Raw genomic sequence first — 20,308 nt, 5'->3', positions numbered from 1 at the left:
CACCATGGTTGGGGCATACCTGGCCAAGGAGTTAAAATGGAGGCTATATTCCCGGATGCTCATATTTCATTTCTTAATATTCAAGAACATATCGGCTCGAGCCCGTCGAATCTCCAGTGGTAGGTAATGTCGTAGGAATGCTTCAGTGGACTCCTGCCAAACCGGGGGAGGTGCATTTGCTCCTCGTGAAGATATCCAATTATTATACCACTGGACTGCCACATCCCACAATTTATATGAAGCTAACTCCACTGACTCGGTATCCGAAGCATGTATTATCCCCAGTTTCCTCCGTATCTCATCTATGAAACCTTGAGGGTATTCCTCTGGTTTTGATCCATAAAATTTCGGTGGTTTCAGGGTGATAAAATCTCGGGCTATCGCACTCATCTCCCTGTCTCCCTGGCCCTCACCTTATCGCTGAGCTTTTGTGGCAACTAATTGGGTCAGCAACTGAATAACCTCTGTTATCTGCTGGCCCGAAACTGCTGGCGGCGAAACTAGAGTATTGGGGCTAGAGCTGGAGCTCCTTCTTGCTCTGCCGACCTGGGGAGAGCATGAGAAGTCTGGGGAGAAGCTTCATTATTAGACTCGTCTTCTTCTACCTCCGCTGGTGGCTCTCGCTCAACTCTTCTCCCAGCCACCGTCTTTCCCATCAGGGCCGCCATAGCTTTTCTCTTTACCGACATTACTGAAACCATAACACAGATTAAGAGGAGGCCATAGAAATTTGGTAACATAGGTCTATCACACGATCTAGAGTACAAAGAAGATAAATGTGGCGCGCTTCACACCCTTAAACAGGACTCTACTGGACATGACTCGTAGATAACCCTTAGGACCGCCTACTCTGATACCACTTTGTAACGATCCAACTAGGGCCGCGATGGGTACCCAGTAGTGTTATTCCGAGCACCTACTATAGCGTATCCTATTCTTACTACTGAGTGGGCCGAATGAGCGATACCATTGTTAATAGCGTAATTATAACCATGCGTCAACAAACTTTGCTACCATATTACATAGTGACGAACAAAGTTGTAAAATATCTAGCTGTACATATCTGTCTACGAGCCTCTAAACAAGATACATATGACCACAAGGAGGGTCGGTTTCTATCGTACCCAAATATATACATAAAACTAGTACCAATAAAATGGAGCTCCGAAACAACTGGAGCGCTCTCAGTGTACTGCTGGTAGAGCTCCTAAAGACCGAACTCGTCTGCCTGCTCACCTGCGTGGCATGAAACGCAGCATCCACAAGAAGGGACGTCAGTACGAGTAATGTACCGAGTATGTAAGGCATGAAAATCAGCATAATAATGAACATAAGGTATGAACAACCATATCATAGAATCATAGAACATAAAGTGAGATAAGAGAGTAACCTGCACATATGAGTGCCTTTTAGGCCGGATGTCCTGCATGCTTGTCTTTTCCTTTGAAAGCATTTATTTTTCATATACATAGAAAATAGAACATGTCATATCGCCCATATATGTCCCACGTCCGGGCATCTCTCGTCCGGGATGAAAATTACGCCAACTGACCAGGTGGCAATGCGTCTATAGCGCAACATATGGACCTTCCCCATATCCCCCATATACATATACATATACATATACATATATCATATAAACAGCATGCATGAGAGCCAAACGAAAGTCGTGTATATATCGGAGTAACGGAAGGTCGGTAACCTCCGATTATATTATGGACTAACCATGGTTGCTTTGTCTCACCTTGAAGGAACAATTATTATAAGATGAAACTATCAACGAAGGATAATCTTAAGAGAACGTAGAATAAGGTCACAATCTCATAGGGTGACAAACCACTTACATATGCACATAGAGAAAATTGTTAAGACCGGTGGTTACTTACATGGATCGACACATGGAGGCTCAAAAACAAGTTTCGGGTTCTACGGAAAGGAAATTTCATTAAAATCATACATATACATGTACATAGTTTGCTCGTTTTACAAAGATCATGCCAAAGAAGGAAGGGTAAGCCTAACATACCTTGTCCGCTTCCTTAATCAATCCCACTCAACTCTTGGCCTTCCCGAAATCTATAACAATGTTAACGAATGCAAACATTAGTTGTAGATATTCAAGATTGTCATCCTAAACTAATATGTTGTCTATCGAAATTTCGGCAGCACTTCTTCTATAAATACACCATCCCCAATAATCTAACTCGGTCAATTTTATCAACAACAATCCGAGAATTCAACTCTGTCAAATTACCAACAACAATACCAATCAATATACTACTTCCTCCAAGACCTTCCAACTCCAATAAGAACAATAACAATCTAATCCCTTTTTTTCAAATTCAATTATGACAACCCAATAATTTATACACCAACCACATCATACTAACAACCTTACCTTCCATACATGTAAGAACATTATATTCAATTTACATAACCTCTAAAACAAGTCTCCAATTACTACAATATCACTAAAACCATTAAGCTTTTATTAGCAACCTAGAAGCCATAACAACACCAACCAAAACACTAAATAAAATCAATTCACCATAACTTGTCAAACCACCCCCATATTCGACCACAACAACAACACACATATTTTCATATACTTCATCCATTTCTTTACTCTACAACATATACCAACCATACATAACATATAAAAGAAGATTGAAACCTTACCTTTTCCACTTAGTTCTTCAACTTAGCTAGAGTTGTGCCTTGCAAGAATGAATAGTTTTCTTGTTCCAACAACCACTCCATGTTAATTAGGGCCTTCAACTTGCTTGGAATGCTAGAAGAAATAATTTTTGGTGAAAATATTTTCAAGATTCTTGCCTATTAGAACATGGCCAAATGGCCCTTTTCATTTTCTCCCTTTCTTCTTGCTCTCCAAGCTTCTTGAAACTTCTAGGAAATAAAAGCCAAGATGACTAATAAGTCATCTTTTGGACCCTTTTTTTTTTAAAAAAAATTATATCCATATGGGCTTTGGCCCATCACTATGGATGGCCGCCTAGGCCCAATTGATCAAGCCCATTTTTTTTTGCACTTCATGAAAATTTTATTTTCCAATTTCCAAAAATTTTCCCTTATCTTCCTCCATATTTTCATGAGTCATATTGCGAATTTCCCTTTTTGCCCCTAGCCATTCTTGATATTTCCACTTCATAATTTTCATAAGCAACTTGTGTTCTAACAAAATAAAAATATGGCCTTGTTTTTAACTTCCCGCAGTTTTTCTCGAATTATTTGAAAATACCAAAATGCGGGATATAACAGTCTCCTTACCGAACCATTTGGCGAGTCGCTAAATGGTGATTTAGATCTCCCAATCCAATAGTTTCTGAAGCATTTTTGGCACTTTTCGGCGAGTAGGTCATGGTTCGCCGAACTATTCGGCGAGTCGCCAAATTGGTTGTGAGCTCGCCGAATTGTCCTGTCTGGATGTGCTTCAGTAAAATGACCATAACTTTCTACTCTGAACTCTAGATGAGGTAAACTCAGTGGCATTGGAAAGAGGACTCAAATACCTTTAATTTGATAGTTTGTGGGACACGTAATTCATTATATAATAAGATATATGGGTATTTGAAGTTGAACCTAATTCAGACTCATACGAATACTTAGCCGATGGAAATTCTTTGGACTAGGCTTGATTTTAGGAATCGCTTATGACCCTAAATTACATCTAATACACTTTAAATACTTATTAATTAATCCTAAATCATATATACAATTTGAAGTCTTCGAGTTCAAGCCTATACGCATATGCAGAATGGTCCGAATCTTAGCGTAGAAATTTTGAGGTGTAACATAAACCACATTTAATACCCTTCAAATACTTAGAAATTTATCCTAACGCATACATAAAATTACAAGTCATTCAGTTCGAGTCTACACACATATGAAGAATGGTTCGAGTCTTGGTGAAAATATTTGGGGTGTTACAAATGGGGAGAAAATAGATGTCATTGGTGAGATACAACTTGTGTTAACAATAGGGATAGTTGATTTTACCATAGACTTTCAAGTGTTGAATATCAATGCATCCTATGATCTGTTGCTGGGGAGGCTGGGTACATAGGCCTAGGGCTGTCCTATCTACTTTGCATCAAATGATCACGTTTGAATACGACAGATAAGAAGTAATTGTTCGCAGTGAGGGAAACCTATATATATACAAAGACTCTTCTACTCCATTTATCAATGCTAACAATGGGTTTGAGACAATGGATTATCAAGCCTGCTAGGTAGTGGTTGTTGATCATATCCTTGCGGAAATCTCATTCCAAAACCACAACTACCCGCAACATCTGTCATGGTGGTAAATGAAATGTTGAAGCATAGGTTTGAACTAGGAAAAGGCTTATGGGTATTTTTACAAGGAAGAGTTCATCCAGTGAGTCTGCACAAGAGCCTTGGTAACTTTGGTTTAGGATGCAAAACCACAATCGAGCATAGAAGGAGGGTTAAGAAACAAAAAAGGGAAGCGTGTTCACTTACCAAGCCGATACCGCCAATTTACAAATCCTTCATCAAACCCTACCCTACACTAATGGGTCTTCCAAACTGCTTCTCCCAAAGCCAATGTTGGATGTCGATGCAGAATTGATCATTTATTTTCAAAACTTGTTCATCGAGATCTATATAGTTGAAGTCAAAGAAGGCCCGAGTAACAAAGATGTGAAATTCATTGGCCCTGATGTCCAGCTGAACAATTGGGAGGCCACCCCTCTCCCCATTAAGAAGGAGTCTTGGTAGTTTGTCTTATTTTCCTTTATGATATCCGATTTATTCCAGAGTTGTAATTCAGATTATTTTCTTTTCTTGTTATTTTATTGTTCTTTTTAGGAAATATAATTTCCATTTTTCTGTTTCAGTCTAATATATATCCCTTTATTTTTCTCATACAGTTCTTTCTATGACGATTCTAGTGATATGACATGCATGAAGAATTTTTTGCCAGATCTTAAAATCCAATCTAAGCCCGAAATAGTAAGTCGAGGATTCAAATATGATGAATATGGTGTATTTGAGGAAATAAGCAAGGATTTTGAAACTTTAAGAATAAATCAAACCCTAAAATAAGTGAAACCGAGGCAATCTATCACGATCCAAAATGGGCCATGAGTGGCACCCACACTTATCCTTCTAGGTGGGAGAACCAATGCTACAAACCCCAACTTATGCTAGCGATTCAATTTATGGAATACTACAATAATGCGGAAGCCCAACTTACGAAAATAAGAAACAACAATCCACTAGGGTCTATTACATATCATTCCCAAAACCTGAAAGTTATCACATCAAGGACATCTAATCTTAAATATCAAGTTTAAGAGTATCAAACACCATAATAGATAAATAAACTTGTTTGTGTCAAAAAACTAAGGACATCAGGTCATGACTAAGAGAATCAAACATGAACTAGGAGAATAACTCACCCTGGAATCTGATATACTGAAGACTGGCAGTCGAAGTCGATGATACACTGGATGCACTCCACCAAATAAAGCAAAAAAAAATACAAGTAGGGGTCAGTACGGGGCAACATGTACTGAGTAGGTATCATCGGCCAACTCGAAAGAGAAATCAATATGGATAAAGTAAGCAGGAAATCAACTATAACACTTAACAGGTGGCAAACAACAAGATCAAGATCAAGTGACTACATAATGAAACAGATACATAATCAGTCAACAATATTCAAAGTATACATGAGGACTCAGGCCTCCATACCACACTCTTTTGGGAAATGAGTTATTTGAGATTGGGTAGCATTAAGTCGTTTTAATTTGTTTTTCTTTAATATTATCGTATCGGAATGTGACACCCGATCCAATAATATCGTATCGGCTCGTGACACCCGATTCAAATATATTGTGTCGGAATGTGACACCCGATCCAATAATATCATGTCGGAATGTGACACCCGATCCAAATATACCGTGTCAAAATGTGACACCCGATCCAATAATATCATTTTAGAATGTGACACCCGATCCAAATATACCGTGTTAGAATGTGACACCCGATCCAATAATATTATTTCGGAACGTGACACCCGATCCAAATATACCGTGTCAGAATGTGACACCCGATCTAATAATATTATTTCGGAACGTGACACCCGATCCAAATATACCATTGACAGACTGGTTATGAATATGATGATGAGACATTTGAGAATATTTTAGCCACATATATCGTACTTTTGGTTCTGCTGCACCTTATAGCATATTTCCTGATACTATTACCGTTCCTCAGATGGCTACGCGAGAGGGGCGTTACGGTTGGGTTTGTTAGCAATGCTGAGTATCGATATCGAGATATAATTCTTCCTGAATAAGGCTTGAAACAGGTAGATACGCAATGGTTCTCATTCTCCTTCTAACAATTTTTGGCTGATCTTAATCTTTTTCCATAAATACTGAAAAACCATGAAGTAGTTGTGAACTCTTTTGTGTGTGACCAAAATCAGGGATCTGAGTGGGATTTCGGCGTATTCTCCGGTGTTGAGGGTGTTAAAAACCCAGATCCAAGGATATTTGAGATTGCTTTGAAGAAAGCAGGCAATGTAGCACCAGAAGAAACACTTCACATTGGCGATAGCTTGAGGAAAGACTACTTACCTGCGAGAGGTGTTGGGATGCATGCTTTGTTGTTGGACAGATTCAAGACTGCTGATGCTGTCAATTGGAGGAAATCTGGTTCCACTGTGCTGCCTGACTTGATCACTACAAAAGACCGGCTGACTTCTGAAGAATTGAAATGAAGTGACATGTGAAAGTCAGTTTGATAATTTTCTCTCCTATGATTGGTAGATTAGTATTACAAGAATGGGAAAATGAGCTATGAGTTCTATGAATGTGATGAGGAAGCAGTTGGTTCAATATGTCACATGCAGTGAAATATCATCTGTCTGTTCTTCTTTCTTTGTGGCAAGCATCCTTATGCCCAGATAGAATATAGTGTAACTAACTGTTGATTGAGAAGTTGATACATAAATCACATGCACAATTAGAAGCAATCTTATGTCCTATCGACCTGGCGTACATTTCTTATGTTGCAGTTTTATTTATCCAATCCTATATTGAAAACGAGTAGTTGAAGCATAGTGACACTAGCTTTGTTGTGTAATCAGTTGAAACTCTAAGAAGTGAGGTAAAATGCCTTTTTGCCGCTGCATATTCCTTCCTTCGTTTATGCCACAGGTGATGAACTCGCTATGGCTATTAAATGTATTAGTGTTTTATGCTACTGCATAGGTGGCTAATAAAAATCCCTGCATGTCTTGACTTGTCTTACCCCAATTAAATTTGTCAAAGGCTAATGCTGCAATGTTCACAGCAGTAGCATGCATTTCGTGTTTGCGATTTCGCCTAGGTGATACAGTTTAAACTCAATTAGTTTCAAGTTTAGGCCGACTGATAAGAGCCATTGGTCTCTCTATACTTGATTTAGCATCTTAAACTCGTTGTCAACAATCCCAGCACCTTCATGTGTGTCCCCATCCCCTCGTCTTGCTCTTCATATAATGGTTGAAGGAATAAGTTATCGTCTATGGTCGCCTGATCGGTCTTTTATAACTCTCTTCCCAATAGTTAGCTTTTGCGGTTGAGTTAGATCTAAGGTATGTTTTCTTTACATTTAGTTAGTAATGTAAAAGAAAAAGTCATTTTTTATATAAGAATGTCTATTTAATTTCCCTTTAACTCAAAAATACTTTTAATAAGATAATAGTTGATTGAGAAAGCAAAGTGCAAAAAGTGAAATATTTTAAATTAAGCAATGTCGTCCCTTGTGCTTGAGCAAAACAAAAAGCTATTGATGAATGTTATATTTCAAGCACATTCAACTAATAAGATTTTATTTCCCAAAGTGAATGAAAAAAATACCACAACTGATTACCTCCTGAAGAAATAGAATAACAAAGGATATACATATTATTTTTGTGAAAGGAAAGTCATTGTTATATGCATTTGTCGTACACAGAAATATCTTGGATAATTTTCTTTAAGTATCATCTATGATAAAAGAAAACAGATCTTGTAGACTATTTTTTGTCATAACCATATTAATACATTATGATTAATTGTTATTGATTTTCCTATATATTTTTTCTTGAAGGATGTAATAACTATATGGTGTCACTTTGATATAAAATATTCAGAAGTCAATGGTGAATTTTCTCAAAGACATGTTAGAAATGTTGGAAACGAAGTGAACCAAAATAATATTTTAATACACAAGGAAAAAAATATTACACACAGACAAAAAGAAATTCTCAGTTTTAAGAGCTTCATCCTTTGTCTCTTAACTCTCTAAGAAGCTTTACCTCCTCTTTCTAAAAAACATACACAGAATTACATGCATACAAGCACCTATTTATAGCTAACCTACACCTCCATATAGAAGACTCTAGCTATGATTGTTTTCAATCAACTTTGACCAATTTGAATTCTCCATCTTTAGTTTATGTTGCCAGTTAAATTCCTCCATCTTTAATTTACTTCTCTGAGTTGAATTCTTCCTATTTTTTAATCTTGCCAATTTTGACTTTGTTGAAATTGGTTTGAATTTTAACACTCCCCCTCAAATCGAACTTTTCATTCCAAGCTTTTCTTTGAGTATGTGAAATATGTCTACTTTCAATGGCTTCGTAAATATATGTTCTAATTGGTCTTTTGTGCGACAATAGACTAACTCCACTGTTTTGTTCTTAACTTGTTCACGGATAAAATGATACTTTGTATCGATGTGCTTGCTTTGACTGTGTGACATCGGATTCTTTGCAAGTAATATGGTAGACATGTTGTCGACATAAATTGTGACCGGATCTTTCTGTGCAAAAGACAATTCTTCCAAAATATTCTTCAATCAAATTGCTTGACAGACCTATAGATGTTGTCGCGGGTATATATTCTACTTCACATGTTGAAAGAGCAACAATTTGTTTTTTCTTTGGTGACCATTAAAATGTTGTTGAGCCAAGACGGAATAAATATCCGGACGTGCTTTTTCGATCATCTAAGTGTTTTCCATAATCAATGTCTGAGTAACCAACCAACTTCGAATTTTTAAAGTGTGTATAAAAGAGACCATGATCCATCGTACCTTTAATGTATCTCAAAATTCTCTTTGTGGCAATTCAATGATCTTGTTTTAGCTTTTTCATAAATCTGCAAACCAGTCCAATTGCATACATAATATCTGATCGCAAGATAGTCAAATACCTTAAACTTCCAATTACTCTTTTAAAGAAAGTTGAATTAACTGGCTTGCTTGTTGAGTCAACACTTAACTTCATGCCTATTCTTCTGGCGTGGCTACAGGCTTTCAATGCACTCTGAACTTTTTCAGAATTTGCTCTGTATATTTTTTTTGAGACATAAATATGTTATCTCTCATTTATTTCACTTTGACTCCAAGAAAGTATGACATTTCACCAATGTCTGTCATTTCAAATTCTTTAGTCATAGCTTTCTTAAAGTCATTGAACATATTTTGATTATTTCTGGTGAAAATCCCATCATCCACAAATAGACACACGATCATGATGTCACCAACCTTATTTTTCTTCGTGTATAATGCATGCTCGTTTGGATTTTCGCGAATCTATTCTTCTTAAAATATTCATCAATTCTGATAGTCCATACTCAATGAGCTTTCTTTAATTCATACAAATTTTTCTTCAAGCAGTAGACTTTATCTTCATGTCCTTGCTTTATATATTCAAGTGGTTGCTCGATATAAACTTCTCCCAGGTAGCCATTTAAAAATGCTGAGTTCACATCCATTTGATAAACCTTCCATTGATTTTGTGCTGTAATTGTTGTGAGAAGCCTTACGGTATCAATCCTTGCGATCGGAGCAAACACTTCATCATAATCTACTCCATATTTTTGTTTGTAGCCTTTTGCAACGAGTCTTATTTTGTACTTTTCCACTTTTTCTTCTTTGTTGGTTTTCATATTATACACCCATTTGACTCCAATAGGACTATGTCCTTCTGTCACACTTATTAGCTTCCATGTGTCATTTTCTCTGATGGCAGCAATGTCTTCGTCCATTGCTTTTTTCCATTTAACATCTTTAGTTGCTTCTTCATATGTTACTGGATCATATTCAACCATTAAACAGAATAACGAATAGTTGAGGGTTGTCTCTATAGGTTCAGTATTGTCATAGACCTCACGGAGACTATGCATTTTTGTTGGAGCTTTACTTGAGCTATTTCTACTTGATGATGAAAATGTTTAAAGAGTTGTTGTAACAGGGCTTTGTGATGGACTTTGTCCGTCACCTTGTTCATTTTGATTAATAAAGTCATCATCATTTTCATCATGGAAGAATAATCCTTCAACTTTCTTTTCTTCTTCACTTCATTTCCAATAATCACCTTCATCAAATTCAACATCTCTTGAGATAATCACCTTCTTCGTGAGAGGATTATACAACCTGTAAGTTTTGCTTCTTTTATCATATCCAATGAAGATGTACTTTTCTCCTTTATCATCGAGCTTCTTTCTTAATTGTTCAGGAACATGTGCATATGCAATACATCCAAATATCTTGATATGCCCAACTCCATGCTTTTGACCACTCCATGCTTCATTTGGTGTCATATATTGTACTCTCTTTGTTGGACAATGATTCAACAAATAAACTGCACATTGAACAGCTTCAGCCCAAAAACTTATTGGTAAATTCTTACCTTTCACCATACTCCTTTCCATGTTGAGAATGGTACCATTTTTTTCGCGACTCCATTTTGTTGAGGTGTTTATCTAACTGTCAACTGATGAATAATTCCATGCTCTTTAACTAAATCTTCAAATAAATTTGCAGTGTATTCACCTCCTCTATCAGACTTGAGTATCTTCAGGTAATACCTACTTTATTTTTTCATCATTACTTTAAACTCTTTGAATCTTTCAAGAGTTTCTGATTTTTCTTTCAAAATATATACCTAACTTTTTCTACTATAATTATCAATAAAAGTTAGGTAATACATGTTTCCACCAAGTGATGGTATGTCAAATGGACAAGCTAAATCCGAGTGCACAATCTTGAGTGGTCTTCTAGCTCTTCTGGACTTTCCAATTTCAAAACTTTATCGGTGTTGTTTTCCTTTAATGCAGGCTTCACATAGTTGATCAGGTGAATTTATTTCTAGCAGACCATTCACTATCTTTTCTTTTGCTAACAGTTTTAGACCAGAAAATCCAAGATGTCTGTATCTCAAGTGTCAAATCCATGAGTCATCTTTTATAGTTGTTTTCAAGTACTTCACATCGCCAGACTCGATATCAATAGTGAATAGGCAATTTTACATCATATTAACCTTGAAAACAAATTCTTCATTTTTGTTTCCCAAGGTCATTAGCAATACTTTATCTTCACTTCATATCCTATTTTAGAAAGCTGGCCAAGGCTGATGATGTTGCTTTTCAAAGCTTACATAGTAGACATCAGGAATAAATTTCTTTTTCCCATTTTTTTGAGTAATTTTGATTTTGCCTTTTCCTTTAAGAGAAACTTGTGATTCATCGCCAAAGGTTACTTTACCATTAACAAATTCATCTAGTTCAGAAAACAACTCATTTTGACTAGACATATGATTGCTGGAACAACTATCTAAATGTCAAATATTCTTCTTGGATTCATCTCCCTTGTAGGTGAGAAATATGCGAGATTCTCTATTTTGATCTTGAACAACTGTTACATGGCTTCTTTCTTCATGTTTAGGAGCTGATCTATACTCATATCTATAATGACCATATTTATCATAATTATATCATTGTACCTGAGATTTATATCCCTATTGAGATCTATTTTTACCTCGACTTATGCCTCAAGCTCCTCATCCACGACTTGTGGCATGAAAGCCTTCACTTGACTGTCCTCTATTATATCGTCAATTTCCTCGTCCACGATCACCTCTATTACCACCTCAATATCCTCCACAGTAATCTCCACAGTTGTTTGAACTTTGTACAGAGTTGTTGCTCATTTCGCCTTCAGTTATGGATAACTTGCTTTGCAAAGCTTGATCCAGACTTTCAGAATCATCACTTTGCTTCATCTTTTGCTCATGGGCTAGAAGGGAACCCACAAGCTCATCAAAAGATATCTGTAATAGATCATTTGATTCTTCGATGAGGATAACTACATAATTGAATTTGTGTGCCAATGACCGTAAAATCTTTTTCATTATTATAACATCATGAAGAACTTATCCATTTCTTTTCATCTCATTTTCCACCTATTTAATTCAGGTGACATAATCTATTCTTTTCAACGTTTTCATTTTCAACGTCTCAAATTTAGCTCTAGAGGTTTGCAAACATACCCTTTTTACTTGTTTTGCTCCTTTAAGAGATTTTTGCAAGATCTCCCACGCTTTCTTTGATGTCTTTGCACCAGATATTTTTTCAAAGGTTGATTCATCAATATTTTGATGAATTGTGTTCAGCGCTTTACTATCTCTTTCTCGATTTTTTCAGCACTCGTTTTTCTTTATTTGATAGAGCCGCCTCAGCTGCTGCATCTTCCAGTACATCATAATCGATTTCAACCATATTCTAATAATAAATTTCACCAAGTAGGACTTTCATCTGGATACTCCAGTTTCCATAATTTGATTTTGTTAATTTTGGAACTTAAAACTAGAACATATTTGACATCGTGGCGTGTATAAAATCAAAGCTCTGATACTACTTGTTGGAAATGTAGTGAGCCAAAATAATATTTTATTACACAAAGAGTAAAATATTACATACAGAGACAAAATAAAAACTCTCAGTTTTAAGAGCTTCGGCCCTTCTCTCTTAACTCTCTAAGAAGTTTTGCTTCCTCTTTCTAAAAAACATACATAGAATTACAGCATACAAGCATCAATTTATAGTTAACCTACACCTCCATATAAAAGACTCTAGGTATGATTTTTTCAGCCAACTTTGACCAATTTGAATTCTCCATCTTTAGTTTATGTTACCAAGTTGAATTCCTCCATCTTTAGTTTACTTCTCCAAGTTGAATTTCTCTTACATTTTAATCTTGCCAATTTTGACTTTGTTGAAGTAGGTTTGAATTTTAACATGAAATACTGAAATTTAGAATTTAGCGTTTACTTTTGTTAATTTATAAAATTTTCTTTAATATCCATTTGATTACTAGCTAGGTCATGAAGGCAACCTATGTGGGCAATGTAGTTTGGGACTTTACGTTGCTACTAGAATTCCCTTAGATAACCAACTATGTTATCCAACCAAACCCCACCTAGAAGTCCTGGTGCTTATTCAATATCCCAACAGAAACTCATTAAAACATAATCATAACATAGTAGGGAAAAATAGTAACTGCCTATCAATCTATCTTTAAGACATATTAGGAATAGGTCATCTATATAGTGATTCATAAGAATCCACAACTTCGGTGAGAATTGTTCTTATCATCATCTTTAAACATCTTTTGATATTAACTCTAATCATCATCATAACTTTAACTTTAGAATCATGAATCTCAACTTTAACTCATATGAAACTTTCATTGAAAATAATTTAACTCATGATCAACTCATAAACTTATCTTAACTTCATTATCATAGCTTGAAAATATAGCTTTCTACATGAACATCTATATTTCAACTTGAAATCATGAAATTCATATGAGAAGATGCATATAAAGATCATTGATAATATTTAAAAATGAAATCAAATCAGCCCAATGCAATTCATCAAAACTAGGGTTCATAACCAATTGTAAATTGAATGAAAACTTGAGAAATCTTTGGGACTTCATTGGTGAAAAGTGCCCATAAATCAATCCCCACATAACTTTCTTGAATCCACTAAGGATTGAAGAGGAACCTTGAAGAAATCTGGAAACCCTAGCTTCTACTTGAAGGAGAAAACCTTGAGAGACTTTGTTCTTGGCTTAGGAATTTTGAGAGAATAAATTGAATAGAAGGGGAATTTGAAGTATTGAATATTTATAGACTTTGAATTTGTCCATAAAAGTGTCTAGGTTCATTGAATTGATCTTTGGAAAAGACACAATTACCCCTCATTAAACTCGGAATGTGACCTACGAGACCATTCCTATGAGTCGCCCAAACAATGATGAGTCATCCTGCAGGTCTGAGAAAAAGGCCTAAAAATTGAGTCTCTAAAGTTAGTAAACGGGCAGTTTCTACAACCCGTAATCTTCATCATGGCTAGGTCACCTTTGTTCGTCCTACAGGTCCCAAAATATACAAAAAGGCAAGTCTCTAAAGTTTGGTGACAGGTGGCTCTTACGACCTGTCATAGCTTCTACGACCCATACTGCAAGTCGGATACTTAGCCCTGAGGAATTTCTTGAACGAGGCCTCAGAAGTTATCCTATGAAAACTTTCTACATGTTGTCTACTAGAGAACGAACCATAATAGTGAGTCGTAGGACCTGCCTTTAAGGTTGGTCCCAACTAACCATACCGACTCCCTCCATGACTCATTTCTACGGGTCGTGTAAACTTCCACGACTCGTAGAGACAGTCATGAATTTGGGTCCTATTCAAGATTTGAGAATTTTTCTCCTTGGTTCCAACCTTCCAACTTATGAGTCTTACAATATCTCCCATACAATGCTTCGAAAGGAGCCATTTGGATGTAGAGTGATAACTATTATTATAGGCAAACTCAATCAATGGAAAATATTCATACCAACTTCCTTTAAAATCAATAACACATACCCTTAGCATATCCTTTAAAGTTTGGATCGTTCTTTCAGCTTGACGTCGGTTTGAGGATAAAAAAATGGAACTTAATTAACCTTTGTACCGAGACCCTTTTGAAATGACCTCTAAAAGTATGAAGTGAATTGTGTACTGCGAATCAATATGATGGACAAGGGCACACCACGAAGTCTTACCAACTCACACAAATAAAACTTAGCATAATCTTTGACACCATAGGAAGTCTTAACCGGTAGAAAATAAGTCGACTTGGTCATTCGATCTACAATAGCCTAAATGGAATCATGTTGCTTCTTAGTATGAAGCAAACCCATTACAAAATCCATATTTACATCTTCTCATTTTCAGGTAGGAATTTCAATATCTTAGGATAGACTTCCCGATCTTTGAGCTCAACTTTAACTTATTGGAAATTTGGACACGTAGCTACAAACTCCGCTATGTCCTTCTTCATGCCATTCCACCAATGCACTTATCTCAAATCACTATACATCTTAGTGAAACTCAGATGAATCGAGTATTAGGAACTATGGCCCTCATTTAATATCAACTCTCTCAACCCATCAATGTTAGGTACACACAAATAGCCTTGGTAACATAGCACACCATCTCCCCCTTGGGAGAAAACCTCAATGGATTTTTCGAAAATCAACTTCTTTAACTCAACAAACATTGGATCTTGGTCTTGCTTGGACTTTACATCCGCTACAAGAGATGATTATAAACCATTATCAACAAGAACATCTCCATCATTGGAATCAACCAAACACACACCTAAACCTACCAACCTATGAACATCTTTAATTAATTATCTCTTATCTTCTTCATCATGTGCCACACTACTCATGGATAATCTACTTAGTGCATCGGCAACCATATTAGCTTTGCCCCGATGATACAACACACTCATATCATAATCCTTCAACAATTCAAGCCATCTCCTTTGCCGAAGGTTCAAATATTTTTGCTTAAACACATATTGTAAACTCTTATGATCGGTGAACACATCCACATGGACACCATAAAGATAGTGTCTCTAACTCTTCAAGGCAAACACAACCGCCCTAGTTTAATATCATGGGTTGGATAGTTTTGTTCATTCACCTTAAGTTGCCCAGAAGCATAGGCTATTACCTTACCATGTTGCATCAATTCACAACCAAGACCAACCCTTGAGGCATCAAAATACACCACAAAACAATCGGAACCTTCCAGCAAGGTCAAGATAGGAGCGATAGTGAGACAATACTTCAATTCTTGGAAACTCTTTTCACATGCTTCCAACTATTGAAACTTCACCTTTTTTTGAGTCAACTTGGTCAAAAGTGACGATATCGATGAAAACCCTTCCAAAAATATCCTATAGTATCCAGCTAGGCCCAAGAAACTCCTAATATCCGAAGCAGATAATGGTATAGGCCAATTCTTAACTACTTCGGTTATTTTAGGATCAATCATAATCTCTTAACCGGACACAATGTGACCAAGGAAGGCCACCTCTCTTAACCAAAACTCACATTTGTTGAACTTTGCAAATAGTTGCTTGTCTCTTAGAGTTTGCAACACAATCCTCAAGTGACTTGCATGCTCCTCCTCATTCGGAGAGTAAACCAAAATATCATCGATGAATAAAACCACTAATATATCTAGGTATTTCTTGAACACCCTATTTATTAAGTCCATGAAAGCCGTGGAAGCATTGGTCAAACCAAACGACATGACTAGAAACTGATAATGGCCATACCTTATTCGAAATGCTTTTTGGGGAATGTCACACTCCCTCACCATTAATTGGTGATAATCAAAACAAAGGTCTATCTTGGAGAAGTAACTTGCCCCTTGCAATTGATCAAACAAGTCATCTATTGTCTGAATTGAATATTTATTCTTGATGGTTACCTTATTCAATTGCTGATAATCAATGCACATACATAGTGAACTATCCTTCTTTCTAACAAACAATACGGGAGCATCCCATGGAGAAATACTTGGCCTAATGATCCTCTTGTCTAACAAGTCCTTCAATTAATCCTTCAACTCTTTTAACTCCATCGGAGCTATCCGGTAAGAAGGGACAGAAATAGGTTGAGTATCCAGAAGATGGTCTATACCAAAATCAATCTCCCTTTAGGGAGGAACATCGGGTAAATCATCGGGAAACACATCTGAAAATTCATTTACAATAGGGACCAACTCTAGGATAGGGGCTTTGGAATTCTCATCCCTAAACCTCACAAGATGATAAATACAACCCTTGAAAATCATCTTCCGAGCTTTAAAGCACGACATGAATTGACCTTTAAATATGAAATTACTACCCTTCCATTATAGCACCGACTTATTCAAAAATTGAAACTTAACCACTTGGGTTCTACAATCAATAAAAGCATAACATGTATATAGCCAATAAATCCCAAGGATAACATCAAAATCGGTCATCTCAAGCTCAAATAGATCACATAAAGTAACTTTATAGAACACCGTAATTGGATAACTTTTATAGAATCTTTTAGCCATAACCGACTCACCTATGAGAGTATAAACGTAGAAAGGCTCTAACAATATCTCGGTACTAACATCAAATCTCATGTCCACATAAGGGGAAACAAATGACAAATTTGTACCCGGATCAAGCAAGGCATAAACATCATAGTGAAACACCCATAATATACCTGTAAAAACATCAGGCTTCTCCTCTACCTCTTGCCTACCATAAAGGGCGTAGAACCTATTATTGCGTTGACCACCCTTTGATTGCCCTTGGCCACCTTGAGCAACTTTGCCTTGAGGACGACCATCTTTGACCTTGCATTTCTTAACATGATGTTCCGACATACTACAGCAGTGGCACATATTTAACTCGGCTAGACATTCACCCTTGTGGTTCCTACCACACTTTTTGTATGCGGGAGCAACTTAGCCTATTGAAGCACCTCCTTGAGATTTAGGGTTGAGCACCCTATTTTTGTCAAACCTTGGAGTAGTAGCATTAGAAAACCCTTGGTTGGAGTACTTTTGATGAAAATGAGGACATCCACCATTTTTGGACTTAGCATGAGAGAATTCACTATCACCATCACCAGTCCTTAGCCTCTTAGACTCCCTATTTTTCACCTTTAGCTTCTCACTTTCTATTTGCTCCACATAGTTCATGAGTCTAGATATATCCATCTCTCAAATCAACATCACTATTTTGCATTTCATTGCAACCATATCCGACACACCTGATATGAACTTGCTCATACGAGCTTTTGAGTCGGTAACCATGAATGGAGCATATTTTGACAATTGAGAAAACTTAAGGGAATACTCCCTCACACTCATACCACCTTGCTTAAGGTTGATAAACTTTTACACTTTGGCCTCCCTCAACTCTAATGGGAAGAAGCGATCAAAGAACACCCCTTTGAACTCATCCCAAGTCACGGTCTCTGCCTCTCTAGGCCTCTCACTTTTCCATTGATCAAACCAAATTTGAGAAAAACCCCTTAATTGGTACGTAGCCAACTCCTCCCTTTCAATCGGGCTAATTCCCATGATCTCAACAATCTTATGGATGTTATCGACAAACTCTTGGGGATCCTCATCAACTTTAGAACCCCAAAACTCCGGAGGATTCATCCTTATGAAATATCGAACTCTTGTTGTCACCGTATTAGCATTTGGATTCACGGGAGAAACCACCTCACAATTTACTTGAGCCATAATAGCTTGAGAAGCTCTTGAAAGGTCACTTGAAACTCGGGATTGGAAACTTGATCATTCATAGGGTCATTCAGAGCTTCTTTCTCCTCTTCAACCATGTTCCTTCTAACAGGGTATCTTCATAGATGCATATTCTGAAAATTACAAAGAAAAAGCGTTAGAGGAAAAACACTTAACCACTCTACCGAACGACATAGATCATGAAAGAAGTGAGATGTTTCCTAAGACATTTCGCAGCCTCCTATTCATGGATGTGGTATACTTCGCATCAATGAATAAGAATCCACTTAATGCGGCATGTTAGATTTCCTAGGACTCTTTTAAACCTTGTGCTCTGATGCCAAATTTTTCACGATCCGACCTAGGGTCTAGTCATAATACGGTGATTGGGATGTGAGGAACGCCAACCATAAGTCATCTTAGCATACATACCATACATAAGGTAAAGAACATATAAATATAAGAAGAAATAATCATTAAGTGGGGAATGGGACTAAGAAAAATCAACTCTATAAATATCCAATCCGGACTACACCAATGAATATCGTCTAAACATGTCTCTAGTCTAGTCTTTGATGGGGGCTCAGGACAAGCTCCTAGCTCACCCTAACAATAGAAGAAAGTGTAAACAATAGTAACATTAATAAAAGTCTTGTCCTCGGTAGAATGAGGACTCACCAAATTCTTTGAAATCTAAAGAAAATCTCTAGCTGAATTATCTTAACTTCATAATCATAGCTTGAAAATACAGCTTTATGCATGTACATCTATATTTCAACTTTAAATCATGCAATTCATATGAGAACATGCATATAAAGATCATTGATAACATTTAAAAATAAAATCAAATTACCCCAATGCAATTCATAAAACCTAGGGTTCATAACCAATTATAAATTGAATGAAAACTTGAGAAATCTTTGAGACTTCATGGGTGAAAAGTGACTATGAATCAATCCCCACATACCTTGCTTAAATCCACTAAGGATTGAAGAGAAACATTGAAGAAATCTGGAAACCCTAGCTTTAGCTTGAAGGAGAAAACCTTTAGAGACTTTATTCTTGCCTTAGGAATTTTGAGAGAATGAATTGAATAGGAGGGGAATTTGATAAATTGAATATTTATAGACTTTGAATTTGTCCATAAAAGTGTCTAGGTTCATTGAATCGATCTTTGAAAAAGATAGAATTACCTCTCATTAAACTCAGACTTATGACCTATGAGACCATTCCTATGAGTCATCCAAACAATGACAAGTCGTCTTGATAACTCGTCCTACATGTCTGAGAAAAGGGCCTAAAATTCGAGTCTCTGAAGTTTGCAAACGGGTAATTTCTACGACCTGTAATCTTCATCATGAATCATCAACTTCGTCCGTCCTACAGGTCCTAAAAACTGCATAAATGCAAGTCTCTGAAGTTTGGTGATGGGTGGTTCTTATGACCCATCATAGCTTCTACGACCCATCCTACAGTTGCATACTTGGCCCTGAGGAATTCCTTGAATGAGGCCTTAGAAGTCATCCTACGAAAACTTTCTACGGGTCGTCTACTGGAGAACGAATCGTAATAGTGAGTCGTTGGACCTCCCTTTAAGGTTGGTCCCAACTAACCATAACAACTCCATACATAACTCATTTCTATGGGTTGTGTAAACTTTAACGACTCATAGAGACAGTCGTGAACATGGGTCCAGTTCAAGATTTGAGAATTTTTATCCTTGGTTCCAACCTTCTGACTTACGGGATCTTACACATATATATTATATGTAAAGTTAATTTTCAAATTGTAAGATGATATGAGGTACTTTAATTATGTCACACCCCGTGAGGGTACCCTAGACGTGGTCGACCTTCAGAAATT

General features: G+C 36.7%; 1 pseudogene; it reads left to right on the top strand.

Moving 5' to 3' along the window:
* The first annotated feature begins 1,156 nt into the window (after nucleotides 1-1,156).
* On the top strand, nucleotides 1,157-6,775 carry LOC129875662 (uncharacterized; annotated as a pseudogene).
* Nucleotides 6,776-20,308: the final 13,533 nt, after the last annotated feature.

Source organism: Solanum dulcamara, chromosome 12 (assembly GCF_947179165.1).
Source record: "Solanum dulcamara chromosome 12, daSolDulc1.2, whole genome shotgun sequence".
Lineage (NCBI taxonomy): Eukaryota > Viridiplantae > Streptophyta > Magnoliopsida > Solanales > Solanaceae > Solanum > Solanum dulcamara.
This window is presented reverse-complemented; position numbering and strand designations above follow the sequence as displayed.